The sequence below is a fragment of the Osmia bicornis genome, chromosome 7 (genome assembly GCF_907164935.1).
Source record: "Osmia bicornis bicornis chromosome 7, iOsmBic2.1, whole genome shotgun sequence".
Taxonomy (NCBI): Eukaryota; Metazoa; Arthropoda; class Insecta; order Hymenoptera; family Megachilidae; genus Osmia; species Osmia bicornis.
In genome coordinates this window covers 8,176,740-8,188,741 of record NC_060222.1, presented here as the reverse complement: position 1 = coordinate 8,188,741, position 12,002 = coordinate 8,176,740, and the positions used below count along the sequence as shown (strand labels likewise).

The following is a 12,002-nucleotide window of genomic DNA, read 5'->3' as shown; positions in this document are numbered from 1 at the left end:
GTAGCGCCACATATGTAACACATCATAGTTGAAGTGGTATTGGTAATTGAATTACATATTTTGGCGTCAATCATTGTAAACAGCATAATATGCTTGATTGATATGATCGATTGATTGTTCTCAATTGTCGTTTCTTCAAACTCATTTATTTTTGCTTGTATATAAGAAAATTCTTTGTTTGTTGTGTCTACAGATTCTTTTACGAATCTTATCCGAATTGGACGGCAATATCTGAGAGACAATAGAGTCGGATTTTGCCACACTATTTTCTTGTTCGCAGAACAAATTAATTGCAAAAGAAAGAATTAAACTCAAACTTTTCCTTGTACACCCCTGCATGAGAAATCCTCGTAACCTCGAAAGGCTTGACAAGAATGTACAAGGTCGAGGAGGAATAGAAAGATTGGTGGAAAAGTGAAACACCCACCTCACACCCCTTACATGAGATACTCTCGTAACCCAGAGAAGGGCTTGATAACGGACGCAAGGCGGATAAATTTCAAATTTTCCGCCGGGGCGTAACACATCCTTCTTATAATTTACAGATCGCCATTTGCGTTTTGTTAATATTGGTGAGGTTTAAATGAATAACACTGCTATTAAACGTAACTTAAGCTTTAATTATAGATGCTCTTAATTAAATGTGTTCTTGTACCTTACGACTTTCTCTCAGAAACGCTCTTGGTGAAGTAACAAAGAAAAGAAGACTACATGCGGACCGTTCCACATTGCACACACTAGATGTCGCTGTATTAAATCTATAGAATAAATTTATATTTCAACACGTTTAAATTCAGATTTTAGGTGGGAAATGTTGGCTTTCAATATTCGACGTTCTTCATTCGAGTAGTTGTCTTGACGAAGAATAAAATATTCGAGATATTCTAATTTTGAATTAATATTCTCGTCTTTCTTTTCTTGCATGATGTCTAATAATTTCTTTCGCGTTATTAATTGCATTCCAGATGGGCTCGCAGTTTGGGTTAAATATCAGAAAATGGGGTACCCTCCGATCAAGCTGATTTTTTCACCATAGATAGCCCTTCAGGTGGGGATTCCAACTGTGGTCATCCCATCTCTTAACTCCCCTCCGCCGCCCCCGCAGAGTTAATTTTTTTTTTATGTACTCGCTGAGATCGGTGCAAAAACTACATACTTTTGGACCATTTCAGTTTTTGGCCTCTGCGGGGGCGGCGAGGGGAGTTAAGAGATGGGATGGCCACCGCTGAAATTCCCACCTCAAGGGCTATCTATGGTAAAAAAAAATCAGCTCGATCGGAGGGTACCCCATTTTCCGATACCCAACCTATTTGCTTTCTTAAAAGCAACTCTGCGAACCAATATCACCTCGCATCTCTTGTTCTCTCGCTCGCCATAATCAATGATAGCTCGTTCATCTACAGTTGGCATGTATGCAACAACGATATTCATCATTTCAATCTGATTGCCGTGATGAATTGTTGACCACTTTAAAGATTTCACTCAGGTAATTTAGCCTACTTTTCCTTTTGGATACTCGCCACCAAAATCAACAAACGCAATGTTGCATTTTAATATCAGTATATTTAACAAAGGAACTTTTAATACAAACACTTTATGGACTAACTTAATACTAGCTTGACATATTACTACAAAATAATAACCGAATATATATATTTATAAGTTTAACGAGTATATAAATGAAGGAAATAAAATGACTCTATTGCGCTGCCTTCCACGCATGGCTTCGTCTCTGCCGAGTAGCGTGGGTCTCTGCGCGCCAAAAAAGGTTACTAGCCCAGGTGACCAACATAAAAAAATATAAGTAATGAACAATAAGGAAAAAATAATTATCCTCAACACTCCTCCTTAATTATTTTTCGGCGCAGGTCTACAAATATCTTACGAGCTAACGGTTTAGTCAATATGTCCGCCAATTGTTCCGAACTTTTGACACTCTTCAATTTTACAGTCTTCCCTATGTGTTCTTGAATAAACTTTCTAGGAATGTCTATATGCTTCTTTCCACACGTTGTCTTTCCTTCGACAGTGTTTTGCAACATACAAATGGCTGATCGATTGTCTATACACAACGTAGTAGGTTCACCAAGATTTAGGAAATTCAGTTCATTGGCAATCCGTCTTATCCAGCACACATCGTCAATTGAAGAAACAGCTGCTCTATACTCGGCTTCTGCGGTAGAGGTTGCAACATGTCGTTGTTTCTTGGTGTGCCATACAATGGGACCTCCTCTGACAATGAGCACACCACTCGTGGAGCACCTACTGTTTCTATCACCTCCATAGTCGGAATCAGTATATGTCACAAGCTCCGTGTTTCCGTCAAAGAATATTCCATAGTTTACCGTTCCCTTCAAATACTGAAAAACACGCTTGACCATTTTCCAGTGACTCGTCATCGGCTTGCTGTTAAAACGACTCAAATGGTTGACAGCATAACAAATGTCCGGGCGAGATATCATGGACAGATACAGCAAACTTCCAACGGCTTCGCGATAGGGTTCCGACCTACTTAATGGCTTGTCATTTACAAAGTCCTCTTGATTTGCCAACATACCCTGCTCCATAGGAGTTGATGCCGTGTTCGCTTCGTCAAATTGAAACCGTCCAAGAATTCTCTCAGGGTATTTCGACTGATTGACAAAAATACCAGTCGGACCATTTTTAATTTCCATTCCCAGATACAATAGTTTCCCTTGCTGAGCGGCATCATAGGTAACTTCAAATTTCTTATTGAGCAACCTCAGGACTTCAATCATATCTGCCACGTTGGTACCTGCAAGCAGACCGTCATCCACAAACAAAACAATGGTTATACTTTTATCTTCATTGTAGTAGACACATGGATCGTCATCAGTATTAGTAAATTTCAACGATTCAAGAAATTTCGAGAAATTTTCATTCCAGTTTTTGGGTGCCTGCTTGAGACCATAAATACTCTTATTCAGCTTACACACACGACCTGTGCCGTCATCAAATCCCTCAGGCTGATACATGAAAATGTTTTCATCCAGATTTCCATGCAAAAAAGCGGTCTTGACATCAAATGTCATCAGTTTCATTTTCCTGGAAGCTACATGACTAAGAACTAGTCGCACGGACTCATAACGAGCCACAGGGCTAAAAGTTTCCATATAGTCGATTCCCTTCACTTGCTCAAAACTTCTGACTACAAGTCTTGCTTTAAAACGGCCGTCATGCTTCCGTCGCAGTATCCAACGACAGGTTAGAGGCTGTATATCGTCCGACGGTTCAATCAAATTCCAGGTTTGCATTTTGATCAAAGACTCAAATTCTTCCGACATGGCCTTACGCCATCTAGGGTCTTCCAAAGCTTTAGATATCGAAATATTCTCAACCTCACCTGTTGCAGTCGTATTTGTTCCGTTGTCGTCACCGGAACAGCTCAATACATAATCATCATATCTGTCAGGTTTCTTTAGGGTTTTGCGATCTCTTAAACTCAACAACTTCGACTGACTAGCATTATTTGGAACTGACGTATCAACACCGACAACTTGTTGATCGTCTGTGCTTGAATTTTCGGTGTCGCAACTTTCATACTCTCCTCCTGAATCCTCACTCGAATCGTCAAACAAGAGGGCTTCCCATTCAGTATAGCTATTTCCATCTTCAGTACATTCGTCAAATATTACGTTGTCGGAGGCAACAACATTATTATCATCTGCTATATAGATTCTGTAGATCTATATAGAAATCTATATAGATTTCAACGAAAATACCTTCTTTGGATTTTCTTTGTGTTTTGGCTCTTCGATGGCTTTCTATAAAAACATAACACCGACTGCCGAAGATTCTCAACTTGGCAATACTAATTTTACGTCCGAACCACAAATCAGCAGGACTCTTATCCTTTTGCGAACTCGTTCCGGTTTGGTTCAACGAGGAAAACGGCATAATTTACCGCCTCTGCCCATAAATTTTCATTCAGATTTCTAGCATGAATAGCCGATCGTGCTGCCTCGACCACAGTACGCATTTCCCTTTCGACACGTCCATTTTGTTCGGGTGTATACGCACTTGTTCTGACATGAAATACCCCGAGCTGTTCAAGTATCTTCCTGGTATCGGCATTTCTAATTTCTGTACCATTGTCTGACTTAAGGCACTTAACATTTCTTCCAAATTGGTTTTCAGTCATCTTAAGGAATGCATTCAATTTGGCGGCGGCTTCGTCCTTCGTTTTCAAGAAATATACTGTTCTGAAATGTGAAAAATCGTCTTTGAACAAAAGAAAATACTTAGCTCCTCCTAAGGACCTAATGTTCATTTCACACAGATCAACATGGATCAGATCCAGCGGTTCCTTGGCAATTTTGCAGTCTGTTGGATGTGAAATACGATGCTGCTTTCCATACACACAACCTTTACATACATAGCCGGACCAATCATCAATATAATTTATGGAGTGTTTTTTCAGAACTTCTCTAACTTGCTTGATATTCTGGTGAGCCAATCTCTCATGCCATGTTTTAATAGATACTGTCAGCATGCACCTGTCGGACTCCTCCTGGCGGAACAGCATTCTGTACAGATTTCCATCACGTTGAGCAATCGCTACAATTTCATTATTGTCCAAGGTTTTGAATACTGATTTATTTGCAGTCGCAGTTTGACGGTAACCCTTATCCAGCAATTGGGTAACAGACAAAAGGTTGAAGGCTATCTTAGGAACATACAAGACATTTAAAAGTACTATTTGGTATCACTCCTTTCCATTAAATGCCTCCAATTCAACATTTCCCCTTCCAGTACCTTCCAATTTGGTAGAGTCACCAATCATGATCTCCATTGGTTCCTCAAATTTGACAAAATTCTTAAGCCAGTCTGCCCTATGAGTCATGTGCTGCGTTGCAGCACAATCTTGAAACCACAAGTCCCTGTTTTCATTATTTAAATGAATATCATATACATTCGTCGTCGATAAACCAACTGAGACACAAGCACGACGACTGAACTTCCCTGAATTATTGTTGACATGTTCGTTGCTCTTCAGATTTCCAGCTTCACCAGGGTTTCCTTTGGTGCATTCTTTCGCAAAGTGACCCTTTTGATGACATATATTGCACGCATAGTGACTTTTACAATAGGACAAATATTTGGAACAAGGTTTATTTTTGCAATATTTTTTGACGTGTCCTTTCATTCCACACTTAAAACATTCAACAGGTAAGCCATCAGACGTGTTTCTTTTTTGATTTGGCTTGCCAGAATTTTCACGCTTTGATACAAGAGCATTGTGACATTTAGCTCCATCCAATTGTTCGCCACTATTCAACCTGTCCTCCTCTAAACGTAAACGTTCAAACAACTTGGTCAGGTTTCTGTCCTCAGCAGTGGCATTGTCCCAAGCAGTACGGAAGTGGTGAAGCTTGGGTGGCAAGACTCCTATTATTCTAGATATTATCCAACTTTCTTTTATTTCCTCACCTTCGGCCCTTAATTCTTCAGCATACTGCTGAACCGTCATGCAATTCTCAATCACGGACTTACTTGTATCATATTTGAAATTGAAAAACTGTCTTTGCAAATTCTCAATGATATGTTCTGACTTCTTACCATACAGGGTTTCAAGTTTGTCCAACATTTGGTGCGCAGACGTACAATTTTCAATTCTTCTTGCTATATTGCTGCTCACATTCAGCCCAACAATAGTCTGTGCCTCAAGGTCTTGCTTCATCCATGTCATTACATTCGCATCATTGTCCAGACCAGTGGGCTTCCTTTCTAAACCAGATGCCACAGGAAACAAGCCTCTCGATTTCATTGTCAAATTCAACTTAAATTTCCAGGAGATATAATTCACGTTTCCCTGTGAATCCTCAGTCAGGATCTCCATTTGTGATTTGATAAAATCCATTTTTAATTTTCTCTTGATCTCCTTACTCAAATAAACGTAATAATTAATCACTTTCAGCAGACTCGTATGAATAATCTCAGACCGGCGAATTGCGTCATACTCTTAACGGCCACGTGCACAATTAACGAGTCTGGGCCCATAACCTGTTGCATTTTAATATCAGTATATTTAACAAAGGAACTTTTAATACAAACACTTTATGGACTAACTTAATACTAGCTTGACATATTACTACAAAATAATAACCGAATATATATATTTATAAGTTTAACGAGTATATAAATGAAGGAAATAAAATGACTCTATTGCGCTGCCTTCCACGCATGGCTTCGTCTCTGCCGAGTAGCGTGGGTCTCTGCGCGCCAAAAAAGGTTACTAGCCCAGGTGACCAACATAAAAAAATATAAGTAATGAACAATAAGGAAAAAATAATTATCCTCAACACGCAAAGACACATACACGCAACACTTGAAAACCAGCAGTCATACTATCAACCGCTAGTGCTAGGTTAGGTTAGGTTAGGTTAGGTTAGGTTAGGTTATTTTTTGAAGTTTTTGTAGTTTTTTTGCTCATTTTTGCTCCTGTAATAAAATTCATTTTTTAGAATTAAAAAAGAATTTTTTGCACCTCCACATTAATGTTTTTCTGACGTACAACTCATGAGAAGTTTGCTAGGTAATTTTTGAGTCAATTGGAAGGGTGTGCTAAAAGGAACTCTTACCCTTTGCACGCCTATCCTTGCACTTTGAACGATGCGTTGTCACTTACCACGTACATACTAGTACATGTGTGTGCGAGCCTGACGGAATTGGGTGTCCTAAGGTGGAATAATTAATACTGATATAATCTTTCTAACACAATCACTTTATTCAGTTTTTATCCTTCAAACACACTGATTGCACTGATCGCTTTGAACGTTTCAGCAGCGTTCAAGCGGTAGAACGTTCGTTCTACCGCGCTGTCTAGGTCGAGGACCATAGACTATATGTATCGAGTGGAAACCCAGAACAATCGTCTTACATTCCGACAGAGTCTCTTATATATTTTTATCATATGACGTAAAATAAAAGCGTGAACAATAATACGAACAAAGATATTTATTCCATTATTGCTGAATTTGTGAACTTTAATATGATATTGTTCAATTTTATTTTTGGTTAGGTTAGATTAAGTTAATATATATATGTAATATATCTTATCATATGTGTACAATACACACAAACATACTTTCACACGCATATACATTGTTGTATTTTTTTATCGTTCTATAAGTATTTATTTTTTATAATTCGTATTCGCTGCAAAAATGATATTGAACAAAAAAGTGTTCGAAATGTACTTTTTACACCATGCACATCGCAGCAATGCAAGTTTTCCGCAAACTGCGCACCGGGGTGTAAAATCTGTCTGGATAACAAAAATTCATTGGATTTTCAGATGGTTCAGGTCTATGAGGGAGATAACCACGCATATTTAAAAAGATTATGAAAGCGGGGCTATGATATTTGATTATGCGTTTATGATTGCAGTTTTATGATATTATTTCGTAAATGAAGATTAACGGGCAAAATTAATAGCATAATTCTATCGGAGAATGTTCTAATGAGGTTCTTCCATATTCAGAAACCATAGACATCTAATGGTTGAAAACCCTGTCGTCTTCTTTGGTATTGTTCGAAGTACAACTTCCTTCTCATGTGGTATTTCTGGTTTTAAATTAGCTGGACAATGACCGCCCCAGGAATCAAGTAGTAGTACGCTGCGTTGTTCTGTGTATGGTAAAACAATGTTGGTGAACCAATCCTTAAACTCGTTTCATGTTAATTTTGCAGATGTAGTTGCAGAAATATAAACGTTGTTTGGTCGAAAAAGAGTTTCCTGCACGTGAGGTCCTAAAGTTCCATTACACTCTTTCAACACGATAAACAATGGTGCGAGTAATTTTCCAGTTGCAGAAATGGTAGGTAAAATTGTATAGTTGTGCGTAAGGGATGGTAGAGATTGAATGACAGCTTCAACTTTTTCAACACCTTTTTCTGTTAATGTGCATCCTGAACGTATTTCTAATGTAAAACCACTCTCATCTGCGTTATAGATGTTATTTTCACCAAAGTTCGTTATTAACTGCTTTATAACATTCACAAATACAGTACTTGTTGTTTCTATTTCTTCAACGTTTACATAAGTTGATTGCGTGATAAATTTTGTTACCTTACGCGACACAATGCCATTATTCTTTTTAAAATTCCAAACCCACCACTTTCCTTCTCTGAATGAACGGTAGTTAATTTCATCTTTTGCCTCCAAAGCCCAACGCCGAATGTCAGTATCATGAATTATCATCCTTTCATCATTACTAATTTTAAATTTGTAGAACATATATTCTGCAATAAAAGTTGCCTTATGTAACGTTCCTTCACAGCAGCTTCCCAACTATAGAGTTGAGATAGAGATTTTACTTTCTTAAATTAATGTTGTACACTTTTCAGAGAATGACGTATTCGTTTCCCATTTGTCCAGAACTCCACGGCTTCTGTTTTATATTTCAAATCCATAGATTCTCTTTCTTCAGATGTACATACATACACAGTTCAATTTGAAGAATATTTTTATCCAACTTCGAAAAGGAGGAGGATACTCAATTCCATGTGTATTTTTTTTTTCTGTTCACCGATTACGCCGAGACGGATGGACCAATCGGAACGAAACCTTTTGCATCTGGTAGAGTATGTCTCCCGATTGGTCCGGTTAAAAAAACATTTTGCATTTTTTCGTTCCTGACGATTTTTATTGCAAAAATCGTACCATTTGATATACGTTCGACGTACGTTTGCCGATTACTCCGAGACGTATGGATCAATCGGAACGGAACTTTTTACATCTTGTAGAGTATATCTCCCGATTGGTCCCGTAAAAAAAGTATTTTGAACTTTTTCATTCCTAACGAATTTTATCGCAAGGAACGTAATGCTTCATTTATATCTTTCGGCGTTTAGACTGCCAGGAATGCACCTATAGCGATGAAACCATTCATATTTAGTCGGAGGTATATCCGCGATGATCCCATTTGCATAAATTTATGGAATTTATTAATAACTACTGTTATAGCAAAAAATCTATTCCTTCATGTTACTCTGCAAGGAATGTATCGTCCGCGATGAAACCTTTCATATTTAGTAGGATATACAGGGTGTCACGCGACTACCTCGACAGCCGAAGAGGGATGATTGCTAAGGCGATTCTAAACAACTTTTTCCTTTGCCAAAATGTTGGTCAAGACTTGGTTTTCGAGTTAATAACAAAAAACACCGACCAATCCGAGCGCGTATAGCGCGCAGTCCCAGGGACTGCAGTGTCGGGTACGAAAACCAGGTTTGACGTAGGTCGCGAACGAACGGCTTGGCACCCCGTTGGCATTACACAATAAAAAAACTGAACTAGTAGAACATCTTTTGTCGTTTAAAATGAATACGGAACCTAATCTCTTGTCGCCCGTCATAATGTAAAAATGGAAATTCTAAGCATTTTAAACAACAAATAGAAATGATTGAAATGGAATAATTAATAAACGTTTGAATTTGAGGCTACGTTAATGATGAAAAATTTAAAAACAATTTAAATGAAACTTACCCATTCGTTTCTAAATTAACTTGCTAGGCTGAAAGCAAATAATTTCCACTAGGTCACTGTGTCGATTTTGAACATTCAACGAAGAAACACCTCGCCTATTATTCATATCTAAGTGCAATAAATGAGGGCAGTTCACTGGCCTGATCATGAAAACAGCTGTTCTACCGAACGTGTTTCCTCGTTTCCCAGTGACAATTATCTGCTTTCAGCGTAGCAGGTTAATTTAGGAACAAATGCAAAAGTTTCATTTAAATTGTTTTCAAATTTTTCATCATTAACGTAGCCTCCAATTCAAACGTTGATTAATTATTCCATTTTAATCATTTTTATTTGTTGTTTAGAATGCATGGAATTTCCTTTTTTACATTATGACAGGCGACAAGAGATTAGGTTCCGTATTCATTTTATACGACTAAAAATGTTCTACCAGGTCTGTTTTTTTATTGTGCTATGCTAACGAGGTGCCGAGCCGTTCGTTCGCGACCTACGTCAAGCCCCGCTTCGTAGCCGACGCTGCCGTCCCTGAACCCGCGCGTTATACGCGCTCGGATTGGTCAGTGTTTTTGCTTAATAATTCAAAAAGGAAGCTTCGGACCACTTTTTTGCAAAGGAAAAAGTTGTTCAGAATCACCCCACCTACCACCATCTCAGAGCGTGAAAAAGAGTTACGGAACACCCTATATATGTCGTACGATAACTGATAATCGGTGATGATATTGTAAAGTTTCACGATACAATGAAATTCCTATTATTTTTTTCGAAAAAAAAAAAAAAAATGATGTGAACGCAAAGCAAGAAGCAAGTTGTAAAGGGGAATCACACACGCTATTAAAAATTTCCCTAGACCTAGTGAGCTGCGCGAGTTAAGTGCGGTCACTCGTGAACTGCATTATAGTTAATTCGCAATGGGTATGTTGATTCCGCTTGAATATTGTTTACTTGAAATTATCAAATGTGTCATTTATCATAGGTTGCCGACGCCCGAGTTAGGATCTTCCTAGCAGAGGAAAAGTTTTTAATTTTGCGCCGCCTCCGAAAACTTTGAAATGTATTTGGTATCCTATTTAACGATTAAGTAGATATTATTAATAGCTATGGAATATTGGTATAAATGAAATAGAAATTATTTGACACTTTTTAGTGCATTTCGAAGTCGGATTTGGTTTTTGTTAAAAATTATTTTATCTGTCATAGATAATCTAGTTGTAGTCTCTGATAAATCAGAATTCGTATTCATAATTTCAATTACAATTGGCTCAAGTTCTGTGACACATTGTTCAATAAATTCTTTATTATACTTACGATTCGAAATCTCTTCCGATTCTTCAATGTACAGGGTGTTTAGGTTATTACTAGCCCGCATTTTTTTTGTAAATAGTAAATTTTAGAAAAAAATGAAAAAGGGAAAAGTAGTACTGTTTTTTATACGCAACAAAATAATATATGCATTTTTGTTGTATTCGCATTATTTTGATAGAAACGAAGGTGACCTCCAATTTTTTAAATGGAATGCTAATATTTTTTTTATATCGTATGAAAGCGTGTGCCAAGACGAATTCATCCATACACTACACAATGACCTTCAAAGTCATACAAGATCAGAAATGGAAGAAACAATTTGAATATTGCGTACCAATGTGTTTACAAGTATTCTTTATTAATGAGGCTATAACAAATGTTCAATATGGCTACCTTGAGCATGAATACACATTTCGGCTCTGTTAATTACTCTTTTGGTAGCTTCTTCTAATGTAGTCCGGGTTATTAATCCACTTGCTTGTGTTATTTTGTTTTTCAAGTCGTTTATATCTGTGGGTGGTGTCTCATAAACTAGCTCTTTAATAGTACCCCATAAAAAAAAGTCCAGAGGTGATAGATCTGGAGATCTTGCAGGCCACTTGACAGGTTCGTATGTTCCAATCCATGGGTCTTGAAACATATCGTTAAGATAATTTCTTACGATTCTGTTGTTATGTGGTGGGGCCCCATCTTGTTGGAAGTACATATCTTGCACAATAGACAGTGGTAGATCTTCCCAATAGTCTCTAAATTGCGTATTTAAAAACTCTAAGTATCTTTCCCCATTTAATATTCCATTATAAAAATAAGGTCCTAATAGCACATTGTTAATTATGCCACACCATACATTTATGCGAAATTGCACTTGGAAATTTATTTCCCTTCTCACTCTTGGGTTTTCAGTACACCATACGTGAGCATTATGAGTATTGTTAATACAATGGTTATCAAAGCTTGATTTGTCTGACCAAAGAATTTTTTTATAAAAATTACGGTCGTTTCTGTTCTTTGTTAGTACCCAGTCGCAAAATTCAATACGCTGCGGTAAATCACTTTCGTGTAGCCCTTGTACTTTGTGATATTTAAAGGGTTTGTAATTATATAATTTTAGGATGTTATGAATTGAGCCAACTGAAATATCACACGCAGAAGCTACTTTTCGTACGGAAGTTGTTGGATTTTCTTCAAAATG

General features: G+C 37.6%; 1 protein-coding gene across 4 annotated transcripts in view; it reads left to right on the top strand.

The window, feature by feature from the left end:
- Window positions 1-12,002, top strand: part of LOC114879646 (protein RUFY3) — a 178,669-nt gene that overhangs the window by 80,849 nt on the left and 85,818 nt on the right. The window contains exon 12 of one of the 4 annotated variants that reach the window (XR_003789941.2): window positions 7,714-7,841. The exons of the other annotated variants lie outside the window; for them this stretch is intronic. The gene's annotated coding sequence lies outside the window, so the exon portion shown is untranslated. The remainder of the gene's footprint in view (window positions 1-7,713; window positions 7,842-12,002) is intronic. 4 annotated transcript variants of the gene reach the window in all.